We start from the raw sequence: 12,701 nt of genomic DNA on the forward strand, positions 1-12,701 counted from the left end.
GTCGAGACAAAAACTGCCTCAACAGGCGGATGTAAACCACCAGCCTTTGCTGCTCATTTAAGACGACCGCTGTCGCGGAAGCCCAAGAACACACAGTTTCCATTCCCCGGACCCATGGTCACAAGAGGTTACCAACAAGAAAGCCAAGCCTTGCGCGAGACCCCTTGCCAGGCCCCTTGCACATGGCCACAGCATCACTACCGAAGTAGCGAGAGGCCGTGGGGTCATCCGAAAAACTTCCACCGCCAGGATAAAGTTACCGACCCTCAGACAGGTGTGACCCAGAAGAGATCCTGGGTCGCAATGTGCGTTCGAAACGTCGATGTTCGTGTGTCCTGCAGTTCACACTCTTTCGCGCAGCTAGCTGCGTTCTTCATCGACCCACGAGCCAAGTGATCCACCGTTCAGGGTTGTAAAAATTCTACAACAGCATTTCACGTATGCCGTGCAAGAAATTAAAGTTCGGTAAACAAACCGCATCGGGGGCCGCCCTGCCTCCTGTTTGGCCCCGTCAGCTGCGGTCACTCACCACAAAGCTGGGCGTGTTCATTCGAAAGCCTTTCCCTGCATCACAAGGAATAATCTTAGGCTGCCCATGAGTTTGTAGCCAAAAATCATGGCTACCAGTTTTTCATTGAAGGCCATCTTGAACAGAAAAGGATACTGGCCTACAAAGCAGCGAATTCTAGCTCTAGTCGCCCGACCCGAGCGTATTAAAGGCTTCTTGTGCTACTAACGTGTAAGCCTTGCTCCTCAGAGCCTTTTCAAGACTTCTCCCACAAAGCAGTCACAGCCTACTCGAGTCCTTGGAGGACAAGCTTCCGTTCTACCCCAGCACCCGACATCCGACACAAGCATTTTAAACGCTCCTGCTCCGATGGAATAAGTCTTACTCTCTTGGAGTCTTTTCAAGACTTCTTTTCAAACGGAATAAGCTTACTTGAGCCCTTGGACGTCGGAACTGGTTTATCATGCCATCTGACTGAGCATTTAAGACTCCTGCTCCGATGGAATAAGTCTTACTCTCTTTGAGTCTTTTCAAGACTTCTTTTCCACCGAAATAAGTCTACTCCAATCCTTTGATGACACGCGGCCTGTGTCAACAGGTAGCCTACGCTACCCTCGCCGATGACAGTGGCTCCCGTTCTTGCTGCTCGCTTCCCAACTAAAGGGAAGACACGGCTCACCTTTCTCTCCTTCGCCTGTCAAGATCAGTGGCTCCCGTTCAACGGTGTCAATCTAACTGATACGACACACTAATAAGAAACTTTTGACATCAACCACCGCAGTGGTGATGAATTGATAATGATCCTTCCGCAGGTTCACATACGGAAACCTTGTTACGACTTTTACTTCCTCTAAATGATCAAGTTTGGCCATCTTTCCGACACGTCGGTACCACCGCAAGACGGAGGTGCCGGGTATCAGTCCGAAGGCCTCACTAAATCATTCAATCGGTAGTAGCGACGGGCGGTGTGTACAAAGGGCAGGGACGTAATCAACGCAAGCTTATGACTTGCGCTTACTGGGAATTCCTCGTTTATGGGACATAATTGCAAGCCCCAATCCCTAGCACGAAGGAGGTTCAGCGGGTTACCCGGACCTTTCGGTCAGGGAAGACACGTTGATTCCTTCAGTGTGGCGCGCGTGCGGCCCAGAACATCTAAGGGCATCACAGACCTGTTATTGCTCAATCTCGTGCTGCTAGAGGCAGCCTGTCCCTCTAAGAAGACATGAACGTTGGAAGGAAAGATTCCAACGCCTAGTTAGCAGGCTAGAGTCTCGTTCGTTATCGGAATTAACCAGACAAATCGCTCCACCAACTAAGAACGGCCATGCACACACCACCCACTGAATCAAGAAAGAGCTCTCAATCTGTCAATCCTTCCAGTGTCCGGGCCTGGTGAGGTTTCCCGTGTTGAGTCAAATTAAGCCGCAGGCCCCACTCCTGGTGGTGCCCTTCCGTCAATTCCTTTAAGTTTCAGCTTTGCAACCATACTTCCCCCGGAACCCAAAAGCTTTGGTTTCCCGGAAGCCGCCCGCCGAGTCATTGGAGGAACTTCGGCGGATTGCTGGCTGGCATCGTTTATGGTTAGAACTAGGGCGGTATCTGATCGCCTTCGAACCTCTAACTTTCGTTCTTGATTAATGAAAACATTCTTGGCAAATGCTTTCGCATCGGTTAGTCTTGCGACGATCCAAGAATTTCACCTCTAACGTCGCAATACTAATGCCCCCGTCTGTCCCTATTAATCATTACCTCGAGTTCCGAAAACCAACAAAATAGAACCGAGGTCCTATTCCATTATTCCATGCACCGAACATTCAGGCGACACGGCCTGCTTTGAGCACTCTAATTTGTTCAAAGTAAACGTGCCGGCCAATCAAGACACTCAATGAAGAGCACCGAGAAAGGAAAAACCGGCAGGACGTCCGGAACGATCAGTTAAACGCCGGGCGGCGAACCGATCGTCCGAGACCCAGATCCAACTACGAGCTTTTTAACCGCAACAACTTTAATATACGCTATCGGAGCTGGAATTACCGCGGCGGCTGGCACCAGACTTGCCCTCCGATAGATTCTCATTAAAGGATTTAAAGTGTATTCATTCCGATTACGGGGCCTCGGATGAGTCCCGTATCGTTATTTTTCGTCACTACCTCCCCGTGCCGGGAGTGGGTAATTTGCGCGCCTGCTGCCTTCCTTGGATGTGGTAGCCGTTTCTCAGGCTCCCTCTCCGGAATCGAACCCTGATTCCCCGTTACCCGTAACAACCATGGTAGGCGCAGAACCTACCATCGACAGTTGATAAGGCAGACATTTGAAAGATGCGTCGCCGGTACAGAGACCGTGCGATCAGCCCAAAGTTATTCAGAGTCACCAAGGTTTCGGACGGACGAACCGACCGATTGGTTTTAATCTAATAAAAGCATCCCTTCCATTGCTGGGCGGGATTCTAGTTGCATGTATTAGCTCTAGAATTACCACAGTTATCCAAGTAGGATAGGTACGATCTAAGGAACCATAACTGATTTAATGAGCCATTCGCGGTTTCACCTTGTTTTGGCTTGCACTGAGACATGCATGGCTTAATCTTTGAGACAAGCATATGACTACTGGCAGGATCAACCAGGGAATTGACCGACTAAAAAGCCGGAAAGTGTTGGACACAACCAACACAGCGTTCTAACAAAGGATAGGAAAGCTACACCCGACCAAGCATTTTAGACTTCTGTTCCGCTGGAATAAGCCTACTCTTGCGGTGACTAGCTCCCGTTAATACTGGCCGTGTGACAGCCGCCAAGAGCATATTAGACTCCCAATCCAATGGAACAAGCCTACTTGTATCCTTGGGTTACAACAGCTTCCTTCCACACGTTGCCGGTACATCCGACACAGCAATTTTAAAGACTCCTCTTCCGCCAGAATAAGCCTACCTTTGTGGGGCCTGGCTCCCGTTAGAACTGGCCGTAAGGGTACCCACAAAAGCACATTTAGACTCCTCCTCCAGCGAAATAAGTCTACTCGTGTCCTATGGATGACTGTGGCTTCCGTTCACATATAGCCGTTCACCCGACACAGCAAATTTTAAAGACTCCTTTTTCCACCGGAATAAGCCTACTTTTGTGGGGCCTGGCTCCCGTTAGAACTGGCCGTAAGGGTACCCACAAAAGCACATTTAGACTCCTGCTCCAGCGAAATATAAGTCTACTAGTGTCCTTGGATGACAGTGGCTTCCGTTCGACAAGTGATACACGCTCAAACTGGCGATGAGTCAATACCGTCCTTAACTTAAGGAAAATCGGTACTTAAATGCCACATGGAGAATAAAAAGTCACTTACAAAAAACAATGCTCCGCATAAGCCTTTGTAAGCTAGAAAGGACATGCTATCTGGCCTCATTCCCAAGAAGGACAAGTAAGCTCCCGTCAACTGGCCCAAACTCTAAAGCGAGGACAGCCCGTTCAAAGTCAATCGGCATCCCTCCTTAAGAGTACAAAACGGCTCACTTAACCACACTGGCTCTTGCTCCTTCAAGTGAAATCTGGCTCCCTTCACTCTGGCATTATCTTTACACATAAATCGGACTCCTCCGATTTAACAGGTGAACCTAACCCGGGAACTAAGGAAACTGGGAATAAAGACTCAGAGGCCCAATTACCTTGTTCGCCAGCCAGCCTTGCGCCGGCCCAGGCTAGAGACTTTCTCCAACAATCCCTGTTGAGCCCGAAGGATCCTAAGACCACTCGTGTGTACAAAACTCAGAGGCCCAATTACCTTGTTCGCCAGCCAGCCTTGCGCCGGCCCAGGCTAGAGAATTGCATGGACACGAGAAACTCTCAGGACTCTTCTTTGTGGCTCCTCCCGGAATTAAGGAAACTCCGAAATGCAAGACTCAGAGGCCCAATTACCTTGTTCGCCAGCCAGCCTTGCGCCGGCCCAGGCTAGAGAATTGCACGGATTATTCCTGTTCACCCTAAACGCATCTGAGACTACTCGTGTGTATGAAACCCAGAGGCCCAATTACCTTGTTCGCCAGCCAGCCTTGCGCCGGCCCAGGCTAGGGAATCACATTGACACGAGAAAGATCTCGTCAGCGGTTTGTAGCGTGCAGAAACTGCTCCCGTTTGAACTGACAATCCCGACAGAGCAATATTAAAGACTTCTGCTCCATTGAAATAAAGCCTACTTTTGCGAGCCTTGCTCCCGTTAGGACTGGCCGTATGGCTGTGCACAAAAGCATATTAGACTCCTGCCTCAATGGAATTAGTCTACTCCTGTCCTTAAAGGGATGACAGTTCTTCAAGCATAGCATGCTACCTTCCGCAACTTACAGGCGCGGAAATGCTGTGGAAACGAGGAGACAAGTCCTCTCAAAGGTTTCATGGCCGGTCACCCGACACAGCAAATTTTAAAGACTCCTTCTCATCCGGAGTAAGCCTACTCTCGTGGGGCCTGGCTCCCGTTAGAACTGGCCGTAAGGTTGCCCACAAAAGCACGTTTAGACTTCTGCTCCAGTGAAATAAGTCTACTTGTGTCCTACGGATGACTGTGGCTTCCGTTCAAATATAGCCGTTCACCCGACACAGCAAATTTTAAAGACTCCTTCTCCACCGGAATAAGCCTACTCTTGTGTGGGGCCTGGCTCCCGTTAGAACTGGCCGTAAGGTTGCCCACAAAAGCACATTTAGACTCCTGCTCCAGTGAAATAAGTCTACTTGTGTCCTACGGATGACTGTGGCTTCCGTTCAAATATAGCCGTTCACCCGACACAGCAAATTTTAAAGACTCCTTCTCCACCGGAATAAGCCTACTCTTGTGGGGCCTGGCTCCCGTTAGAACTGGCCGTAAGGTTGCCCACAAAAGCACATTTAGACTCCTGCTCCAGTGAAATAAGTCTACTCGTGTCCTACGGATGACTGTGGCTTCCGTTCAAATATAGCCGTTCACCCGACACAGCAAATTTTAAAGACGCCTTCTCCACCGGAATAAGCCTACTCTTGTGGGGCCTGGCTCCCGTTAGAACTGGCCGTAAGGTTGCCCACAAAAGCACATTTAGACTCCTGCTCCAGTGAAATAAGTCTACTCGTGTCCTACGGATGACTGTGGCTTCCGTTCAAATATAGCCGTTCACCCGACACAGCAAATTTTAAAGACTCCTTCTCCACCGGAATAAGCCTACTCTTGTGGGGCCTGGCTCCCGTTAGAACTGGCCGTAAGGTTGCCCACAAAAGCACATTTAGACTCCTGCTCCAGTGAAATAAGTCTACTCGTGTCCTACGGATGACTGTGGCTTCCGTTCACCCGACACAGCAAATATTAAAAGACTTCTCATCCACCAGAATAAGCCTACTCTCGTGGGGCCTCGCACACGTTAGAACTGGCCGTATGGCTACCCACAAAAGCAAATTTAGGCTCCTGCTCCAGTGATATAAGTCTTACTCGTGTCCTCTGGGTGTGACAGTAGCTTCCGTTCAAGTATTCTTCGCATTCAGCAACCGCACAAAGCGGCATCGGCCAGAAGTCAATTGCCCGAAGGCGTGATCGACAGGCTAGGCCTCGGGTTAAGAAGGATTGTCTCCTTCCCGTAAACGACAGGTACTTCCGTATGAGAGCCTACCTCACACATTCCCCATCGCCACGTGCCCTCTTAGAAACAGCCGTCCGACCAAGGTTTCTGACATTCTTTGTCAAAATACGAGGAAGTCTTTGGACAACATTAGGCGTGCTGGCAAACCCGCACTGCATGCCCTTTCATAGGTCCGCCCATGGACGCACATTTCTATGAAGCATTCCTCCCAGGCAGCAACAGGGTTTGCAACCTCCTCTACACCTTGACCGGCTAGGACGCCCGTGAATAGCATCCCAGGGTTCTTGCCTGCGGCTGATAAAATTCCTTTTGAGCCTACACTACCATCCGCCGATATTAGTCCGCCTTCAAAATTAACCAACATCAACAGCGATAGTGCGTTTAGACTCCCATAAAGAAACCAACCAGCCGTGGCTTCCTTTCCCAATTTAGCCATTTCCGCCTCCTGCGAAGACTAGCTTTCTGTCTGTGGCCAGAAGTCAAGATTTCTCGACAGACTAGGCCGCGGAGAGAAAAAAGTAAGCCTCATTTAGAAAGCAATACCATTAGCGGTCTCTCCAACCTCCGTGAACAATTTAAAGGGAATGTTTATATAGAAGGCTTGTTCACTGCCCTACCTCCTATAGTGTAGAGATTCCTCTCGATACTACACCTGTCTTGAAATTGCCGGCGTTGCGCAGCCTCGTTTTGACCATGACGGCGAATGCAGCCACGATTGCCGTATACATCCCACGCAAGGGTGGGAAAACGTGATTTGACATCCAGTATATATATAAACCGTTACAGAATACGACACTCAAAACTTAACATCTTTTACACTCTCCTAACTTCTGGGAACAAATTGAAAGTATAAGCCAGCCTAACCTAACCTAAGTATATAGCAGGATTGCCCACTACCATACCTCCTATAGTGATGAGATTCCTCTCGATCGGACACCAGTCACGAAAATCACGGAATCTCAAAAATGACGGCAAACGAAGCCACAGTTGCCGCCATACTCAAAGGTTATGCTGGGTAAAAAGTTCTCTGCGAAAAGGGCTGCTTTTCGCGCTCGGGTTCCAAAATTAATGCAAAGAACAATCCAAAAACATGAATTAGGTCAAACTCATGTTAATTACAACCTCATAGAACAATTTCAAGCCAGGACTTAACAAAGTGTAAACGGGGCTTCTTCTGTACCCTAATCCCTATAATGTAGCGATTCCTCTCGATTGCACACCAGTCACGAAAAATCAGAGAATGTCAAAAATGACGGCAAACGAAGCCACGGTTGCCGTCATATTCTAACGTTATGCTGGGTGAAAAGAGTCGCCAACAACAATGTTCACAGTTCCCGTCAGATTGCCCACTGTTCCCGAAATGTGGTTCATACATGCTGTCAACATGTTCAGGAAACCCCTCAGAGCGTTCAAAGTTGCACACACAATGCTTAATAGTTCCACTCAAATAGCTCACAGTTGCCGTCAGAATCCTCACAGTAGACGTCAAATTGCTCACACTTGCCGTCAGGGTGCTCATAGTTGCCGACTTTTCATTCATAGTCCCCGACATAAAAGTTTATAGGTCCCGACTAATGGCTCACAGTTGCCGTCAGAATCGTCACAAAAGGCGTCACAATGCTCACACTTGCCGTCAAAGCGCTCATAGTTGCAGACTATTTGTTCATAATTGCGGACATAGGCCTCACAGTTGCCGTCAAAACGCTCATAGTTGCCGACTTTTCGTTGATAATTGCGGACAATGGGCTCATAGTTATTCACATACTGGTTCGTGCTCATCTTCAAAATAAACACAGTTGCCTTCAGACTGTTCACACGTACTTTCAAAATGCTCACACTCGCTTACACGATGCTCATAGTTGCCGACTTTTAATTCATAATGCTGATAATGTAAGTTAAATGGTTCATGGTTGCTCTCAAAAGTCTCACAGTTGCGGTCAGATTTTTCACAAAAGCCGTCATAATGCTCACATTAAAAAAAAAGTGCTCATAGTTGCCGACCAAGGCCTCACAGTTGCCGTCAAAACGCTCATAGTTGCCGACTTTTCGTTCACATTGCCGACCAAGGCCTCACAGTTGCCGTCCGAACGTTCATAGTTGCCGACTATTCGTTCATAATTGCCGACCAATGCCTCACAGTTGCCGTCAAAACGCTCATAGTTGCCGACTTTTCGTTCATAATTGCGTACAAAGGGCTCATAGTTGCCTACTTAATGGTTCCAGCTCATCTTCAAAATACTCATAGTTGCCTTCAGAATGTTCACACGTAGTTTCAAAATGCTCACATTCGCTTCCACGATGCTCATAGTTGCCGACTTTTCATTCATAATATCTAACATACTCCTGATAGTGTAAGTTAAATGGTTCATGTTTGCTATCAAAAGGCTCACAGTTGCCGTCACATTATTTGCGCAAGCCGTCAGAATGCTCACATTAAGAAAAAAAAGTGCTCATAGTTGCCGACCATTCGTTCATAATTGCCGACCAAGGCCTCACAGTTGCCGCCAAAACGTTCATAGTTGCCGACTATTCGTTCATAATTGCCGACCAAGGACTCACAGTTGCCGTCAAAACGCTCATAGTTGCCGACTACTCGCTCATAATTGCCGACCAATGCCTCACAGTTGCCGACAAAACGCTCATAGTTGCCGACTTTTCATTCATAGTCCCCGACATAAAAGTTTATAGTTCCCGACTAATGGCTCACAGTTGCCGTCAGAATCGTCACAAAAGGCGTCACAATGCTCACACTTGCCGTCAAAGCGCTCATAGTTGCCGAATATTTGTTCATAATTGCGGACATAGGCCTCACAGTTGCCGTCAAAACGCTCATAGTTGCCGACATTTCGTTGATAATTGCGGACAATGGGCTCATAGTTAATCACATACTCGTTCGTGCTCATCTTCAAAATAATCACACTTGCCTTCAGAATGTTCACACGTACTTTCAAAATGCTCACACTCGCTTACACGATGCTCATAGTTGCCGACTTTTAATTCATAATACTGATAATGTAAGTTAAATGGTTCATGGTTGCTCTCAAAAGTCTCACAGTTGCGGTCAGATTTTTCACACAAGCCGTCATAATGCTCAAATTTTAAAAAAAAAGTGCTCATAGTTGCCGACCAAGGCCTCACAGTTGCCGTCAAAACGCTCATAGTTGCCGACTTTTCGTTCATAATTGCCGACGAAGGCCTCACAGTTGCCGTCAAAACGTTCATAGTTGCCGACTATTCGTTCATAATTGCCGACCAAGGCCTCACAGTTGCCATCAAAACGCTCATAGTTGCCGACTTTTCGTTCATAATTGCGTACAAAGGGCTCATAGTTGAATACTTAATGGTTCCAGCTCATCTTCAAAATACTCATAGTTGCCTTCAGAATGTTCACACTAGTTTCAAAATGCTCACATTCGCTTCCACGATGCTCATAGTTGCCGCCTTTTCATTCATAATATCTAACATACTCCTGATAGTGTAAGTTAAATGGTTCATGGTTGCTATCAAAAGGCTCACAGTTCCCGTCACATTATTTGCACAAGCTGTCAGAATGCTCACATTAAGAAAAAAAGTGCTCATAGTTGCCGACCATTCGTTCATAATTGCTGACCAAGGCCTCACAATTGCCGTCAAAACGCTCATAGTTGCCGACTTTTCGTTCATAATTGCCGACCAAGGCTCACAGTTGCCGTCAAAACGCTCATAGTTGCCGACTACTCGCTCATAATTGCCGACCAATGCCTCACAGTTGCCGTCAAAACGCTCATAGTTGCCGACTTTTCGTTCATAATTGCGTACAAAGGGCTCATAGTTGCCTACATAATAATTCGTGCTCAACTTCAAAATACTCACAGTTGCCTTCAGAATGTTCCCACGTAGTTTCAAGATGCTCACACTCGCTTACACGATGGTCATAGTTGCAGACTTTTTATTCATAATGCTGATAGTGTAATTTAAATGGTTCATGGTTGCTGTCAAAAGTCTCACAGTAGCGGTCAGATTTTTCACACAACCGTCAGAATGCTCACATTTAAAAAAAAAGTGCTCATAGTTGCCGACCAAGGCCTCACAGTTGCCGTCAAAACGCTCATAGTTGCCGACCATTTGTTCATAATTGCCGACCAAGGCCTCACAGTTGCCGTCAAAACGCTCATAGTTGCCGACTATTCGTTCATAATTGCCGACCAAGACCTCACAGCTGCCGTCAAAACGCTCATAGTTGCCGACTATCCGTTCATAATTGCCGACCAATGCCTCACAGTTGCCGTCAAAACGCTCATAGTGCCGACTATCCGTTCATAATTGCCGACCAATGCTCACAGTTGTCGTCAAAACGCTCATAGTTGCCGACTTTTCATTTAAAATATCTAACATACTGCTGATGGTGTAACTTAAATGTTTCATGGTTGCTGTGAAAAGCCTCACAGTTTCCGTCAGAATGCTTACGCAAACCGTCAGATTTCTCACATTTTAAAAAAAGTGCTCATAGTTGCCGACTATTCGTTCATAATTGCCGACCAAGGCCTCACAGTTGCCGTCAAAACGTTCATAGTTGCCGACTTTTCATTTAAAAAATATCTAACATACTGCTGATGGTGTAACTTAAATGGTTCATGGTTGCTGTCAAAAGCCTCACAGTTTCCGTCAGAATGCTTACGCAAACCGTCAGAATTCTCAAATTTTAAAAATGTGCTCATAGGTTGCCGACTATTCGTTCATAATTGCCTACCAAGGCCTCACAGTTGCCGTCAAAACGTTCATAGTTTCCGACTTTTCGTTCATAATTGCGGACAAAGGGCTCATAGTTTCCTACATAATGTTTCGTGCTCATCCTCAGAATACACACAGCTGCCTTCAGAATGTTCACGCGTACTTTCAAAATGCTCACACTCGCTTCCACGATGCTCATAGTTGCCGACTTTTCATTCATAATATCTAACACACTGCTGATAGTGTAACTTAAATGGTTCATGGTTGGTGTTAGAAGCCTCACAGTTTCTGTTACAATGCTCACGCAAAACGTGAGAATTCTCACATTTAAAAAAAAAGTGCTCATAGTTGCCGACTATTTGTTCATAATTGCCGACCAAGAACTCACAGTTGCCGTCAAAACGCTCATAGTTGCCGACTTTTCGTTCATAATTGCGTACAAAGGGCTCATAGTTGCCTACATAATGGTTCGTGCTCATCTTCAAAATACTCACAGTTGCCTTCAGAATGTTCAAACGTAATTTCAAAATGCTCACACTCGCTTTCATGATGCTCATAGTTGCCGACTTTTCATTCATAATATCTAACATATTGCTGATACTGTAAGTTAAATGGTTCATGGTTGCTGTGAAAAGTCTCACAGTTGCGGTCAGATTATTCGCACAAACCGTCAGAATTGCTCACGTTAAAAAAAATGTGCTCATAGTTGCCGACTATTCGTTCATAATTGCCGACCAATGCCTCACAGTTGCCGACAAAACGTTCATATTTGCCGACTTTTCGTTCATAATTGCGGACAAAGGGCTCATAGTTGCCTACATAATGTTTCGTGCTTATCTTCAAAATACTCACAGTTGCCTTCACAATGTTCACACGTACTTTCAAAATGCTCACACTCGCTTCCACGATGGTCATAGTTGCCGACTTTTTATTCATAATGCTGATAGTGTAAGTTACATGGTTGATGGTTGCTGTCAAAAGTCTCATAGTTGCGGTCAGATTCTTGACACAAGCCGTCAGAATGCTCACATTCAAAAAAAAAAAAAAAAAATGTGCTCATAGTTGCCGACTATTTGCTCATAATTGCCGACCAAGGCCTCACAGTTGCCGTCAAAACGCTCATAGTTGCCGACTTTTCGTTCACAATTGCCGACCAAGGCCTCACAGTTGCCGTCCGAACGTTCATAGTTGCCGACTATTCGTTCATAATTGCCGACCAATGCCTCACAGTTGCCGTCAAAACGCTCATAGTTGCCGACTTTTCGTTCATAATTGCGGACAAAGGGCTCATAGTTGCCCACATACTGGTTCGTGCTCATCTTCAAAATACTCACAGTTGCCTTCAGAATGTTCAGACGTAGTTTCAAAATGCTCACACTCTCTTACACAATGCTCATAGTTGCCGACTTTTCATTCATAATGCTGATAGTGCAAGTTAAATGGTTCACGGTTGCTGTGAAAAGTCTCACAGTTGCGGCCAGATTCTTCAGACAAGCCGTGATAATCCTCACATTAGAAAAAAAAAATGTGCTCATAGTTGCCGACCATTCGTTCATAATTGCCGACCAAGCCTTACAGTTGCCGTCAAAACGCTCATAGTTGCCGACTATGTGTTCATAATTGCCGACCAATGCCTCACAGTTGCCGTCAAAACGCTCATAGTTGCCGACATTTCGTTCATAATTGCGCACAAAGGGCTCATAGTTGGCCACATACTGATTCGTGCTCATCCTAAAAATACTCACAGTTGCCTTCAGAATGTTCACACGTAGTTTCAAAATGCTCACACTCTCTTACACAATGCTCATAGTTGCCGACTTTTCATTCATAATGCTGATAGTGATAGTTAAATGTTCACAGTTGCTGTGAAAAGTCTCACAGTTGCGGCCAGATTCTTCA

At 46.5% G+C, this 12,701-nt stretch overlaps 2 non-coding genes across 2 annotated transcripts; both read right to left on the reverse strand.

Moving 5' to 3' along the window:
• Window positions 1–260: 260 nt before the first annotated feature.
• On the reverse strand, window positions 261–412 carry LOC145678199 (5.8S ribosomal RNA). The gene has a single exon (XR_014130298.1). It is a non-coding gene; the product is annotated as a 5.8S ribosomal RNA (ribosomal RNA).
• An 891-nt stretch (window positions 413–1,303) lies between these two features.
• Window positions 1,304–3,137, reverse strand: LOC145678200 (small subunit ribosomal RNA). The gene has a single exon (XR_014130299.1). It is a non-coding gene; the product is annotated as a small subunit ribosomal RNA (ribosomal RNA).
• Window positions 3,138–12,701: the final 9,564 nt, after the last annotated feature.

This window comes from Thermobia domestica, unplaced genomic scaffold (genome assembly GCF_964235325.1).
Source record: "Thermobia domestica unplaced genomic scaffold, izTheDome1.hap1.1 HAP1_SCAFFOLD_2046, whole genome shotgun sequence".
Classification (NCBI taxonomy): Eukaryota; Metazoa; Arthropoda; class Insecta; order Zygentoma; family Lepismatidae; genus Thermobia; species Thermobia domestica.